The sequence below is a fragment of the Homarus americanus genome, unplaced genomic scaffold (assembly GCF_018991925.1).
Source record: "Homarus americanus isolate GMGI-L3 unplaced genomic scaffold, GMGI_Hamer_2.0 scaffold58551, whole genome shotgun sequence".
Lineage (NCBI taxonomy): Eukaryota > Metazoa > Arthropoda > Malacostraca > Decapoda > Nephropidae > Homarus > Homarus americanus.
Window position 1 is genome coordinate 24,174 of NW_024748653.1, and position 13,011 is coordinate 37,184.

Genomic DNA, 13,011 nt, shown 5'->3' on the forward strand with positions numbered 1-13,011 from the left:
CCCACTCCTCCCCACCATCACCCCCCTACCATCACCCACTCCTCCTCCCTAACCACCATCACTCTCTCCTTCCTACCATCACCCCCTCCCTCCTCCCTACCATCACCCAATTCTCCTCTCACCATCACTCCACTCCCTCCTCCCTACCACATCACCCCCTCCTCCCCCAACCACCATCTCCTCTCCTCTCTCACCACCACCCACCTCCTCCCCTACCATCACCCACTCCCTCCTCCCCCAACCACCATCACTCTCCTCCCCTACCATCACCCACTCCTCTCTCACCATCACCCACTCCCTCCTCCCCAACCACCATCACTCTCTTCCTCCTCTACCACACCCCCTCCTCCTTCCTCTACCATCACCCACTCCTCCTTCCCCAACCACCACATCACTCTCTCCCTACCACCACCCACTCCCTCCCACCATCACCCACTCCCTCCTCCCTAACCACCATCACTCTCTCCTCACCATCACCCACTCCTCCCCCACCATCAACCCACTCCCTCCCCCCCAACCATTCCCCACCATCACCCACCCTCCTCCCCACCATCACCCACTCCTCCTCCCCCAACCACCATCACTCTCTCCTTTCCTCACCACCACCCTCCCTCCTCCTCTCACCATCACCCACTCCCTCCTCCCCAACCACCATCACTCTCCTCTACCATCACCACCCACTCCCTCCTCCCCACCATCACCCACTCTCCTCCCCTAACCACAATCACTCTCACCCTTCCTCCCCTACCACATCACCCTCCCTCCTCACCACATCACTCCAATTCCTCCCTAACCACCACTTCACCCTCCCTACCCTTCCTCCCCTCCTTTTATTCTCTTCACCTTCCGACGGGTCCCATTCCCTCCATTTCCTCCTTCCGTCTTTCACCTTTCTGCTTCTTCCGTTCCTTCTCACCTCCTCCAGCTCTCTTACTGACTGCCATTAAAATAATACCACATTAAATTGTCGTTCTTAACTACCACAACTGCTCGTAACAGCCAAACCACCTTGTTAGCGCTCTTCACTCAAAAACAACACCACATTTCATAATTAGCTTTGTAAGTGAGAGTAAAGTTATGGCTTTGTAAGGAACAAGAGTTGAAGCCTATAAGTGAACGAACAGTAATAAACGCGACTCAAGTACTTAAGTACTCAATGAAACAAAATGATCACTAATAACTCAAAATATAATCTGAACATTACATACACTTGGCAACCAGTATATATTAATTAGTTATATATTAATAGACCTTGGCAAGTAAAGGTTATATTTAGTAGAGTAAGTTATCTTCAGCTCTCAGTGTTGATAAAGTAAATAAGTATCTTTACTACAACTACTTAACTACTCTTAGATGGTGAATATTGTTATATCTGAGGTACAGTACGCCTAATTTTAAGAATGGTGGCAGGTATAGCAGTAACTGCCTAACTCCCCCACTAATATGTCAAGGGTTCGAGTTCCTGGTCCAGACACATGAGAAGGTAAGGTCCAGTGTGATCCTAACTACCAAACACCATACAGGGCTTCCCAGTCCCCTGTTCCCTTTCTGTACTAACACTGGATGACAATTTCATGTCTGAACGGTAGTCAGCTGATAAACGGCGAACAGTGAGGAGACTACGGCAGGCTGAATAGGACTGAAAATAATCTCAACCTTAACCTGCTACTCCTAACCTAACCTAGCTTAACCTAAAATAATTTAACCTAAGCCAACATAAATTTAACCTATCTTGACCAACCTTAAATTGGCTCTAATCCTAACCTAAGCTATTTAACTCATACCTTACATCAACCCGGCCGACAGTAAAAACATGCATTAGTCAAGTCAACAGCGAATAATTGTTATAAAGGTAACCCCCTCTCCACAATGCATCACACATCAAGTCATAAAGTATACATCCATCAGTAAGGTCAGATGAGGCGGTGTTGTTATAGGGGAACACAGCCAATTCCTCCTTCCCTACCCGTGTCTGTGGTCCTAATAGTGCCACACCCTTCCTTCCGTTCCATATCCCTCCTTCCCCTCACCAACTATTATGCTATAGAGAAACTGGCTCAACACAACCCTCATATTGTAAGTGACGCTCGCTTGATTTACATGAAAGTGTTAGTTTCTTAATTTAAAGTTTGCTCACTAGATTTAAAGTGATCTTCACTGATTAAAAAGCACTCGCTTGATTTTAAAAAAGTGACGCTCACTTCGACCTACAAAGCTACGCTCACTTAACTTATAAAAGTGACGCTCACTTAATCTTCGCAAAGTGACGCCTACTTTGACCTATAAAGTTATGCTCATTTCTGGCCTATAAAGTTACGCTCACTTAACTTATAAAGTGATGCTCACTTAACTTATATAAAAGTGATGCTCACTGACTTATAAAGTGATGCTCACTTGATTTTAAAAAGTGATCGTTTGATGTAAATACTAAGAAAATAATAATAACACTCTGGTAGTTTTAGTCTTATTCACAAAACCACTATGTGATTCTTTTTATCAATTTTATTTTGGGTAAGACAACAATAGGTCAAACTCAGTCTTCTTATCTGTACCACGACGTGTTGATGACCTGCGGCTACGGTCAAGATGACAGATGACCTAAACTACTGTATCTATATTGCTGTGGGTACTGTGGTGTACTGCTGTGTGGGAAATTGTGGTGTACTGCTGTGTGTACTGTGGGTACTGCTGTGTGGGTACTGTGGTGTACTGCTGTGTGGGTGCTGTGGTGTACTGCTGTGTGGGTGCTGTGGTGTACTGCTGTGTGGGTGCTGTGGGTGTACTGCTGTGTGGGGAGCTGTGGTGTACTGCTGTGTGGGTGCAGTGTACTGCGTGGGGTTGCAGGCACGTTGTGTGGGGAGCTGTGATGTACTGCTGTGTGGGTGTTGTGGTGTACTGCTGTGTGGGTGCTGTGGTGTACTGCTGGGGTGGGATGGGTGGTACTTGCTGTGTGGGTGCTGTGGGTACCACAGTGTGCTGTGGGTGTACTGCTGTGCGTGTACTGCTGTGGGTATGCTGTGGTGTACTGCCAGGGTGCTGTGTGTACTGCTGTGTGTGTGGGGTACTAGGTGTACTGCTGTGTGGGAGCTGTGGTGTACTGCTGTGTGGGACCTGTGGTACTGCTGTGTGGGTACTGTGGTGTACTGCTGTGTGGGTGCTGTGGTGTACTGGCTGTGTGGAGCTGTGGTGTACTGCTGTGGGTGCTGTGGTGTACTGCTGTGGGTGCTGTGGTGTACTGCTGTGTGGGTACTGTGGTGTACTCTGCTGTGTGGGTACTGTAGGTACTGCTGTGTGGGTACTGTGGTGTAATTGCTGTGGGTACTTGTGGTGTACTGCTGTGTGGGTACTTGTGGTGTACTGCTGTGTGGGACCCAGGTGTACTGCCAGGGTGCTGTGTGTACTGCTGTGGGGTGCCAGGGTGTACTGCCGTGTGTGGGTGCTGTGGTAATTGCTGTGTGGGTGCTGTGGTGTACTGCTGTGTGGGTAACAGGGTGTACTGCTGTATGGGTACTGTGGTACTGCTGTGTGTGGGTACTGTGGTGTACTGCTGTGTGGGTGCTGTATGTACTGCTGTGTGAGCCAGGGTACTGCTGTGTACTGTGGTACTGCTGTAAGTACTGTGGAATTGCTGTGTGTGGGTACTGTGGGTGTACTGCTGTGTGGGTACTGTGGTGTACTGCTGTGTGGGCACTGTGGTGTACTGCTGTGTGGGTGCTGTGGTGTACTGTTGTGTGGTGCTGTGGTGTACTGCTGTGTGTGGGTGCTGTGGTGTACTGCTGTGTGTGGGTGCTGTGATGTACTGCTGTGGGAGCTGTGGTGTAATTGCTGTGTGGGGAGGCTGTGGTGTACTGCTGTGTGTGGGTGCTGGGGTGTACTGCTGTGTGGGGAGCTGTGGCAAAATGCTGTGTGTGGAGCTGTGGTGTACTGCTGTGTGGGTGTTGTGGTGTACTGCTGTGGGTGCTGTGGTGTACTGCTGTGTGGGAGCTGTGGTGTACTGCTGTGTGGGTACTGTGGTGTACTGCTGGTGGGTGCTGTGGTGTACTGCTGTGGGGTACTGTGGGTGTAATTGCTGTGTGGGGATTGTGGTGTACTGCTGTGTGGGAGCTGTGGTGTACTGCTGTGTGGGAGCTGTGGTGTACTGCTGTGTGTGGGTGCTGTGGTGTACTGCTGTGTGGGTACTGTGGTGTACTGCTGTGTGCTGTGGGTGTACTGTTGTGTGGGTACTGTGGTACTGGCTGTGGGTGTTGTGTGGTGTACTGCTGTGTGGGTACTGTGGTGTACTGCTGTGTGGGTACTGTGGTGTACTGCTGTGTGGGTGCTGTGGTACTGCTGTGTGGGTACTGTGGTGTACTGCTGTGGGAAGTGTGGTGTACTGCTGTGTGGGAGCTGTGGTGTACTGCTGTGGGTGCTGTGGTGTACTGCGGTGTGTGGGGTGCTGTGGTGCACTGCTGTGTGTGGGTGCTGTGGTGCACTGCTGTGTGGGCACTGTGGCACTGGCTGTGGGTACTGTGCACCACAGTGGGGTGCTGTGGTACTGTCAGGTAAGTACTTGTGGTGTACTGCTGTGTGGGGTACTGTGGCACTGCTGTGTGGGTGCTGTGGGTGTACTGCTGTGTGGGTACTGTGGTGTACTGCTGTGTGGGTGCTGTGGGTGTACTGCTGTGTGGGCACTGTGGTGTACCCTGCTGTGTGGGTGCCAGGTGTACCCCTGCTGTGGGGTACCAGGTGTACTGCTGTGTGTGGGTACTGTGGTGTACTGCTGTGTGGGTGCTGTGGTGTACTGCTGTGGGTACTGTGGTGTACTGCTGTGTGTTGTCAGGCACTGCTGTGTGGGAGCTGTGGTGCTGTGTGGGTGCTGGGCACTGGCTGTGGTGCTGGCACTGCTGTGGGCACTGTGGTGTACTGCTGTGTGGTGGGGCACTGGGGTGGCACTGGCTGTGTGGGTGCTGGCAGGCACCAGCTGTGTGGCACTGTGGTGCACTGCTGTGTGGGTGCTGTGTGGCACTGGCCAGGAGCCAGGTGCACCGCCGTGGTGCTGTGGTGCACTGCTGTGTGGGGTGCTGTGCACCGCCGCGTGGGTGCTGTGGCACTGGCTGTGTGGGCACCGTGGCACTGCCGTGGGCACCTGTGGGTGTACTGCTGTGTGGGTGCTGTGGTGTACTGCTGTGTGTGGCACCAGGTGTACTGCTGTGTGGTGTACTGGCTGTGTGTGGGTGCCAGGTACTGCTGTGTGTTGTGTACTGCTGTGGGGGTGCTGTGGTGTACTGTCAGGTGGGTACCTGTGGTGTACTGCTGTGTGGGGTGCTGTGGTGTACTGGCTGTGGCACTGTGGTGCACTGGGCTGTGTGGGCACTGTGTACTGCTGTGTGGGGTGCTGTGGTGTACTGGGGTGCACTGTAGGCACTGCTGTGTGTGGGTGCTGTGTACTGCTGTGCAAGCCTGTGGTGTACTGCTGTGTGGGTGCTGTGGTGTACTGCTGTGTGTGGGTGCTGTGGTGGCACTGGCTGTGTGGGGCACGTGGTGTACTGCTGTGTGGGGTGCCAGGTGTACTGCTGTGTGGGGTGTGGTGCACTGCTGTGTGGGGAGCTGTGGTGTACTGCTGTGTGGGGAGGCCAGGTGTACTGCTGTGGGAGCCTGTAGGTAATCACAGTACCTGTGGTGTACTGCAGTGGGTGCTGTGTGTACTGCTGTGTGTGGGCACTGTGGTGTACTGCTGTGGGCACTGTGGTGTACTGTTGTGGGCACTGGTGGTGTACTGCTGTGTGGGGCACTGTGGTGTACTGCTGTGTGGGTACTGTGGTGTACTGCTGTAAAATGGGGTGTACTGCTGTGTGGGGTACTGTGGTGTACTGCTGTGGAGCTGTGTGGTGTACTGCTGTGTGGGGTGCTGTGGCAACATGTGTGCTGTGGGTGTACTGCTGTGTGGGTGCTGTGTGTACTGCTGTGTGGGTGCTGTGGTGTACTGCTGTGTGTGGGAGCTGTGTACTGCTGTGTGTGGGTGCTGTGTGGTGTACTGCTGTGTGTAGGTGCTGTGGTGTACTGCTGTGTGGGAGCTGTGGTGTACTGCTGTGTGGGTGCTAGGTGTACTGCTGTGTGGGTACTGTGGTGTATTGGCTGTGTGGGTGCTGTGGTGTACTGGCTGTGTGGGTGCTGGTGTACTGCTGTGTGGGCACTGTGATGTACTGCTGTGTGGGTGCTGTGGTGCACTGTGTGGGTGCTGTGTGCACTGCTGTGTGGGTGCTGTGTGTGTGGGTACCGTGTGCACTGCTGTGTGGGGTGCTGTGGTGCACTGGCTGTGTGGGCACTGTGGTGTACTGGCTGTGTGGGGAAATGCTGTGTGGGTGCTTGTGGTGGCACTGCTGTGTGGGCACTGTGGATACCACAGGGTGCTGGTGCACTGGCTGTGTGGGTGCTGTGGTGTACTGCTGTGTGGGTACCTGTGGTGTACTGCTGTGTAAGTACCTGTGATGTACTCACAGGGATTGTGGTACTGCTGTGTGTGGGTGCTGTGGTGTACTGCTGTGGGTGCTGTGGTGTACGCTGTGTGTGGGCACTGCACTGCCGTGTGGGTACTGCAGGATGTACTGCTGTGTGTGGGCACTGTGGCACTGGCTGTGTGTGGGAGGCCTGTGGTGTACCACAGGTGTGGGTACTGTGGTGCACTGCTGTGTGGGTACTGTGGTGTACTGCTGTGTGTGGGCACCAGCATGTGGGTGCTGTGGTGCATCACTGCTGTGTGGGTACTGTGGGCAATGCTGTGTGGGGTGCCAGGAGGCACTGCTGTGTGGGCACTGCAGGTACTGCTGTGTGGGGTGCTGTGGCACTGCTGTGTGTGGGTACTGTGGTGTACTGCTGTGGGAGCTTGTACTGCTGTGTGGGTGCTGTGGCAATGCTGTGGGTGTGCTGTGGTGTACTGCTGTGTGGGTACTGTGGTGTACTGCTGTAAGTACTCAGGATGCACTGCTGTGTGGGCACTGTGGTGCACTGCCGTGTGGGTACTGTGGTGTACTGCTGTGTGGGTACTGTGGTGCACTGCTGTGTGGGCACTGTGGTGTACTGCTGTGTGGGTACTGTGATGTGATCACTGCTGTGGGTGTTGTGGTGTACTGCTGTGGGTGTTGTGGTGTACTGCTGTGTGGTGCTGGGGTACTGCTGTGTGGGTACTCAGGATGTACCACAGGGTGTTGTGGTGTACTGCTGTGGTGCCAGGGTGTACTGCTGTGTAAGTACTGTGGTGTACCAGTTGTGGGTACCAGGATGTACTGCTGTGTGGTGTTAGGTACTGCTGTGTGGGTGCTGTGGTGTACTGCTGTGTGGGTGCTGTGGTGTACTGCTGTGTGGGTGTTGTGGTGTACTGCTGTGTGGGTGTTGTGGTGTACTGCTGTGTGGGTGTTGTGGTGTACTGCTGTGTGGGTGCTGTGGCGCATTGCTGTGTGGGTGCTGTGCTGAGCCATCACTGCACAGCATCTCACGTACAGTCAGAGAAACAGACCAACCCCAAAAGTGTTCCTTATTAGTTACCTTTGACCTCTAACAATGGGACAAAATAAAAACAATAAATATAAATAAAATCATTGTATATTTTTTCAAAGACGTGTAACAGATGTTTTTTTTTGTCCCTTTATCTGACGTCGTTAATTACAGTCTCGGTACAGTGCTGACGCCATTTTCATAGTTGTTTGTGACTGATGGTTGAAAGTCAGTCAGTCTTCAGTCAATCCGTCATCTTGTCAGTCAGCCAGCCAGTCAGTCAGTCGGTTCAGTCTGTCAGTCAGATGCGGTTCTTCAGGTACCCGAGTTAGAAAAATATTTAGCGTAAGGAAGTTTAAGAATTCGGATGGAGTTCTGGGGCGCCTGGGTCTCTAATCCGGTAATCCGCGTCGGAACTCTGAAAACGCGGCGGATTACTGGTGGTGGCGGTGGTAGTGATGGTGGTGGGGGTAGTGGTGCTTAGTGGTGGTGTTGGGGGGTAGAGGAGTGGTGGTAGCAATGCGTTAAGAGCACTACTACCTTCAATAAGTGGTCCGTTAAGAGCGCCACTACCTTCAATAAGTGGTCCGTTAAGAGCGCCACTACCTTCACTAAGTGGTCCGTTAAGAGCGCCACTACCTTCACTAAGTGGTCCGTTAAGAGCGCCACTACCTTCACTAAGTGGTCCGTTAAGAGCACTACTACCTTCACTAAGTGGTCCGTTAAGAGCACCACTACCTTCACTAAGTGGTCCGTTAAGAGCGCCACTACCTTCACTAAGTGGTCCGTTAAAGAGCACCACTACCTTCACTATTGGTCCGTTAAGAGCGCCACTACCTTCACTAAGTGGTCCATTAAGAGCGCCACACTACCTTCACTAAGTGGTCCGTTAAGAGCACCACTACCTTCACTAAGTGGTCCGTTAAGAGCGCCACTACCTTCACTAAGTGGTCCGTTAAGAGCACCACTACCTTCACTAAGTGGTCCGTTAAGAGCACCACTACCTCACTACGCCACTTACTATACAAGACGACATAACACAAATACTCACTACACCTGATCACTGCACGGGTACCACACCTGAGGGGCCGTGAGGTGCGGTGAGAGGTGGTGAGGGGTGGTGAAGGGTGGTGAGGGGCGGTGAAGGGTGGTGAGGGGCGGTGAGTGTGGTGGTGGAGTGGTGGTGAGTGGCGGTGAGGGAGCGGTGAAGGGGTGGTGAAAAGCCGTGAGGGGCGGTGAGAGGTGGTGAAGGGCGGTGTGAAGGGTGGTGAGGGCGGTGAAGGGTGGTGAGGGGCGGTGAAGGGGTGGTGAGGGGGCGGTGAGTGGCGGTGAAGGGTGGTGAAGGGCCAAGTGAGGGGCAGCGGTGAGAGGTGGTGAAGGGCGGTGAAGGGTGGTGAGGGGGCCATGAGGGGTGGTGAGGAGCGGTGAGGGGGCTGTGAGGAGTGGTGAGGAGTGGTGAGGGGCCGTGAGGGGTGACGAAGAGTGATGAGGGTGGGTAGGGGTGATGAGTGATGGGGGAAGGGTGGTGAGAGGCAGTGGGGAGTGGTGATGGGCAGTGGGGAGGTGGTGAGGGCGGAGAGGTGCAGTGAGGGAGGTGGTGAGGGGCAATAAGGAGTAGTGAGGGCAGTAGGAGGTAGTGAGGGGTGGTGAGGGGCCGTGAGAGGTGGTGAGGGGCAGTGAGGGGCAGTGAGGGGAGAGGTGAGGGGGCAGTAAGAGGTAGTATGGGGCAGTAAGAGGTAGTGAGGCTGTAAGTAGTGAGGGGCAGTAGAGGTTGTGAGGGGCAGTAAGGGGTTGTGTGGGGCAGTAAGAGGTAGTGAGGGGCAGTAAAAGAGGTTGTGAGGGGCAGTAGAGGTTGTGTGGGGCAGTAAGAGGTAGTGAGGGGCAAGTAGAGGTAGTGTGTGGGGCAGTAAGAGGTTGTGAGGGGCAGTAAAAGGTTGTGAGGGGGGCAGTGGGGGTTGTGAGGGGCAGTAAGAGGTTGTGAGGGGCAGTAGAGGTTGTGAGGGGCAGTAAGAGGTTGTGAGGGGGCAGTAGAGGTTGTGTGCAAGGGCAGTAAGAGGTTGTGTGTGGGGCAGTAAGAGGTTGTGAGGGCAGTAAGAGGTTGTGAGGGGCAGTAAGAGGTTGTGAGGGGCAGTAAGAGGTTGTGAGGGGCAGTAAGAGGTTGTGAGGGGCAGTAAGAGGTTGTGAGGGATGGTGAGGGGTGATGAGGGATTGTGAGGGGTGATGAGGGATGGTGATGGGTGATGAGGGGTAATAATGGGTGATGAGGGGTGATAAGGGGCCGTGAGATGTGATGAGGAGCGGTGAGGGGCGGCGGAACCTCCTGATGGACAACTGCTGTCACCACCCACTTGCTAATGGTTCTTGCCTTATCTCTCTCTGCCTCCCTCCTTCCCCACCCACTCTACCTCCCTCCCTCCCCACCAACTCTACCTCCCTCCCCACTCCCTCTACCTCCCTCCCTCCCCACCCACTAGAATAGGTAACGAAGATATTATATATGCAGATGATATCACTCAAATAACATCACATCAAGGAAAATCGCGAGCGTTACAGGCCGACAACACCAGGCGGGAATTAGAAAGGGTAAATAATTACAAAAAACAATGGAAAATCCAAATCAGTCTCCCGAAAGTCACAGTGATACCCTTATGCAGAAGGAAAACCCATCCATTAGTAACCAATAATGCCCAGATAGAATACAAAAGCAGAGGCACCCTCCTGGGCCTGCATATATCCACGACAGGTTACTCCCATCATGTCCACAGCAGGAAGGAAAAACAATTAGAGAGCTGAGAAAACTATACTGCTTTAAAGCGCTTCCTGAGAAAATAAAACTCCGCCTGGTGACATCATTTATCACACCGATATTAACTTACCCAGCAATACCTCTTCATACTATGAGCACCACTCAAATATTAAAATTACAGGTGGTCCAAAATGAAGCCCTAAGATTCGTCACAGGTGAAAGATACCCCTTCACCAGAACCACAGCCGAGATACATAGAGACCTGAGAATGAAACCCATCAACCAGCAGCTGCACACCCTGGCCAGCAGAATCTGGCTAAAGATAGAACGATCAGGGCAAGAACTCCTTCAAAGACTCCCACCAGATAACGACAACAACCATCCATGGTTCCCAAAAATTAACCAAATCTCAAAAGGTCCATTACCACCCCCGATCTACACGGCCAGGCAATAGACAACCTCCCTAGACCAGCATCCGCCAGTAGGGTCGGCGGAATATGAAATAAGGCCCACAAAATACCCATATATGGGACAAGGTAGGATGTCTAGTGCCTGTACCGACAGACAATAACTAACCCATGACACAACCCTAAAGCCCCGTCCACACGATCGAGCACTGCCCGACGGGCACTCGCTTAATGCCCGTTGTTCGCTTAATGCCCGTTGTTCGGGCAAAATTGACGGGCAAACCAACGGAGTGCCCATGCCCGTGGTCGAGCGTAATCACCAGATAAGGGCGTCTGCCTGGTGGTTTGACCGTTTGCTGCTGGGTATGGATGGACGACCCTGCCAGACAAACGAAGTTAACCTTGGAACCCTGGCTGCCAGTTTTTCAGTCTCGCCACAAGTCACCATTGGAAAATGTCTGTTCTTCCGTCCGCCACAGACCAAGGAAACATTCATTGGTCTAGAGAAGAGACCAAGGTGTTGATTGAACTCTATCGTCAGCACCCTTGTCTATGAAATGTCAAAGTGGACATGTACAGGGATAGGGACAAACGCGCAGCGGCACTAAGACAGATTACAGAGGACATGAATAGAAGCGGGACTACAGTTACCACAAGTGATGTGAAGAGAAAAATTGAATCACTTCGAAATCAGCATAGACGGGAACTAAGAAAGATGCAAAAATCATAAAGTCTGGAGCTGGAACTGAGGACATTTATATTCCCACATTATGGTGCTTTGATGCACTTCATTTTCATTGATGGTGACACAATTCAACAATCTGTGTCTAACATGGATACTCACACTACAGAAGAGATGTCTGAGGTACATTCTGATCACGTGGTACGTATGCAAGCGTTCTGTCTCTCTGTGTATTGTACGTCATATGTATGTATATATTTTTGTGTGTCACTATTAACAAAGGGCTTGTGTATTTTTTTTTATTTATAGATATTCAACGATCCGCTACTGCTGGGACTTGATGATAATCCACCAGCCACTGTCACTGGTTCACCCACGCCTACCGTCTCTCGTATGGCTACGCCGACTGTCTATCGTTCGGCTGCAGAATCGAATACTCGTGAACCCTCACCCACACCGTCAACAAGTAAACGATCGACCAAAAGGGTTTCTGACGATGCTGATAATATCCTGAAAGAGGCCCTCCACCACCTGCAGTCATTATCTTCCTCCGAAAATATTATAAATGATGCAGACTGATTTTGGTCAGGTTGTTGCTAACGATCTTCGACAGATGAGCGGTGAAAATAAAATACATGCTCAGAAGCTTATTTATGAGATCCTTTATCTGGGGAAACTAGGTAGGCTTTCCTCCTCAACGACTATAATGTAAGGGTCATTTATTGAATGAGGGTGTTGGACACGCGTACTTATTATAACTATCGATGCGTCATTAGTGGCAAACAGTGATAACTGTTGTTAAAACATACTCTAGTATTTTATTTTTATTGACGAATATGCATGTTGGTTTGGTTTACATGTCTTTATTGTTTGGAGTGGGTCTTCAGATATTTAATTTAAGACTACATACGCTAGGGAGTATGTAATTATGTTAAATACAGTGTATAATAAGTTGTCTATACCGTTTTGGAAGCAATCTTGTGTCCTAAACAGGTCCATCATGTATCATGTGTATGGAGGGTTATCCCCTTTTACAAAAACCATGTTATTTTCATTAATAATCGATAAAAACCGGAAACCCTTCTAAGCCTACTATATCACATAATAAGACATGTGTTACCATGGGAACCTCTCGTGACCGTCAAAATTGAATAACTATGTATACTACAAATCTCAGCTGCAAGTAATCCTCCTTGAGTACTTCATATATGGCTTGACAAGTTGCAGGTATTATGGTAGACAAACTTTGTTTTGATATCCTCGTTGTATACTGAAGCGACGTGTAGGAGCACCCAGTTGAAAGAAATATGAGCGTAGCCTCTAGACGAGCCTCTGGAGATATGCTCTGCCTCATAATGGTATCTTGTTTTTTTATGTATGGTTCCAATTTAGCGAGAAATCTATAGAAGGTGTTGGGGTCCATTCTCATGTAGTTAGTGAAGTCTTTCTCATGTTCACCTTGCAGTTCACGTAAAATCGTGGCATGACTTCCCTTAACTTTTCGTTGAGATAACCATTCCTTGCACCATTCCCTTTTCTGTTTTTTCTTCTTTTTGCACACTGTAGCAATTATTATACACAGCGCTTTAGTCTTCGATTTTACTGTCCTGCGACACACCATGGTGATCGTACCGCAGCAGCTACTGCTGACCTCCTACTAGCTACCAGCGGCAGAGTGTGACTGCTGCCAACCAGCACCTCCGTGT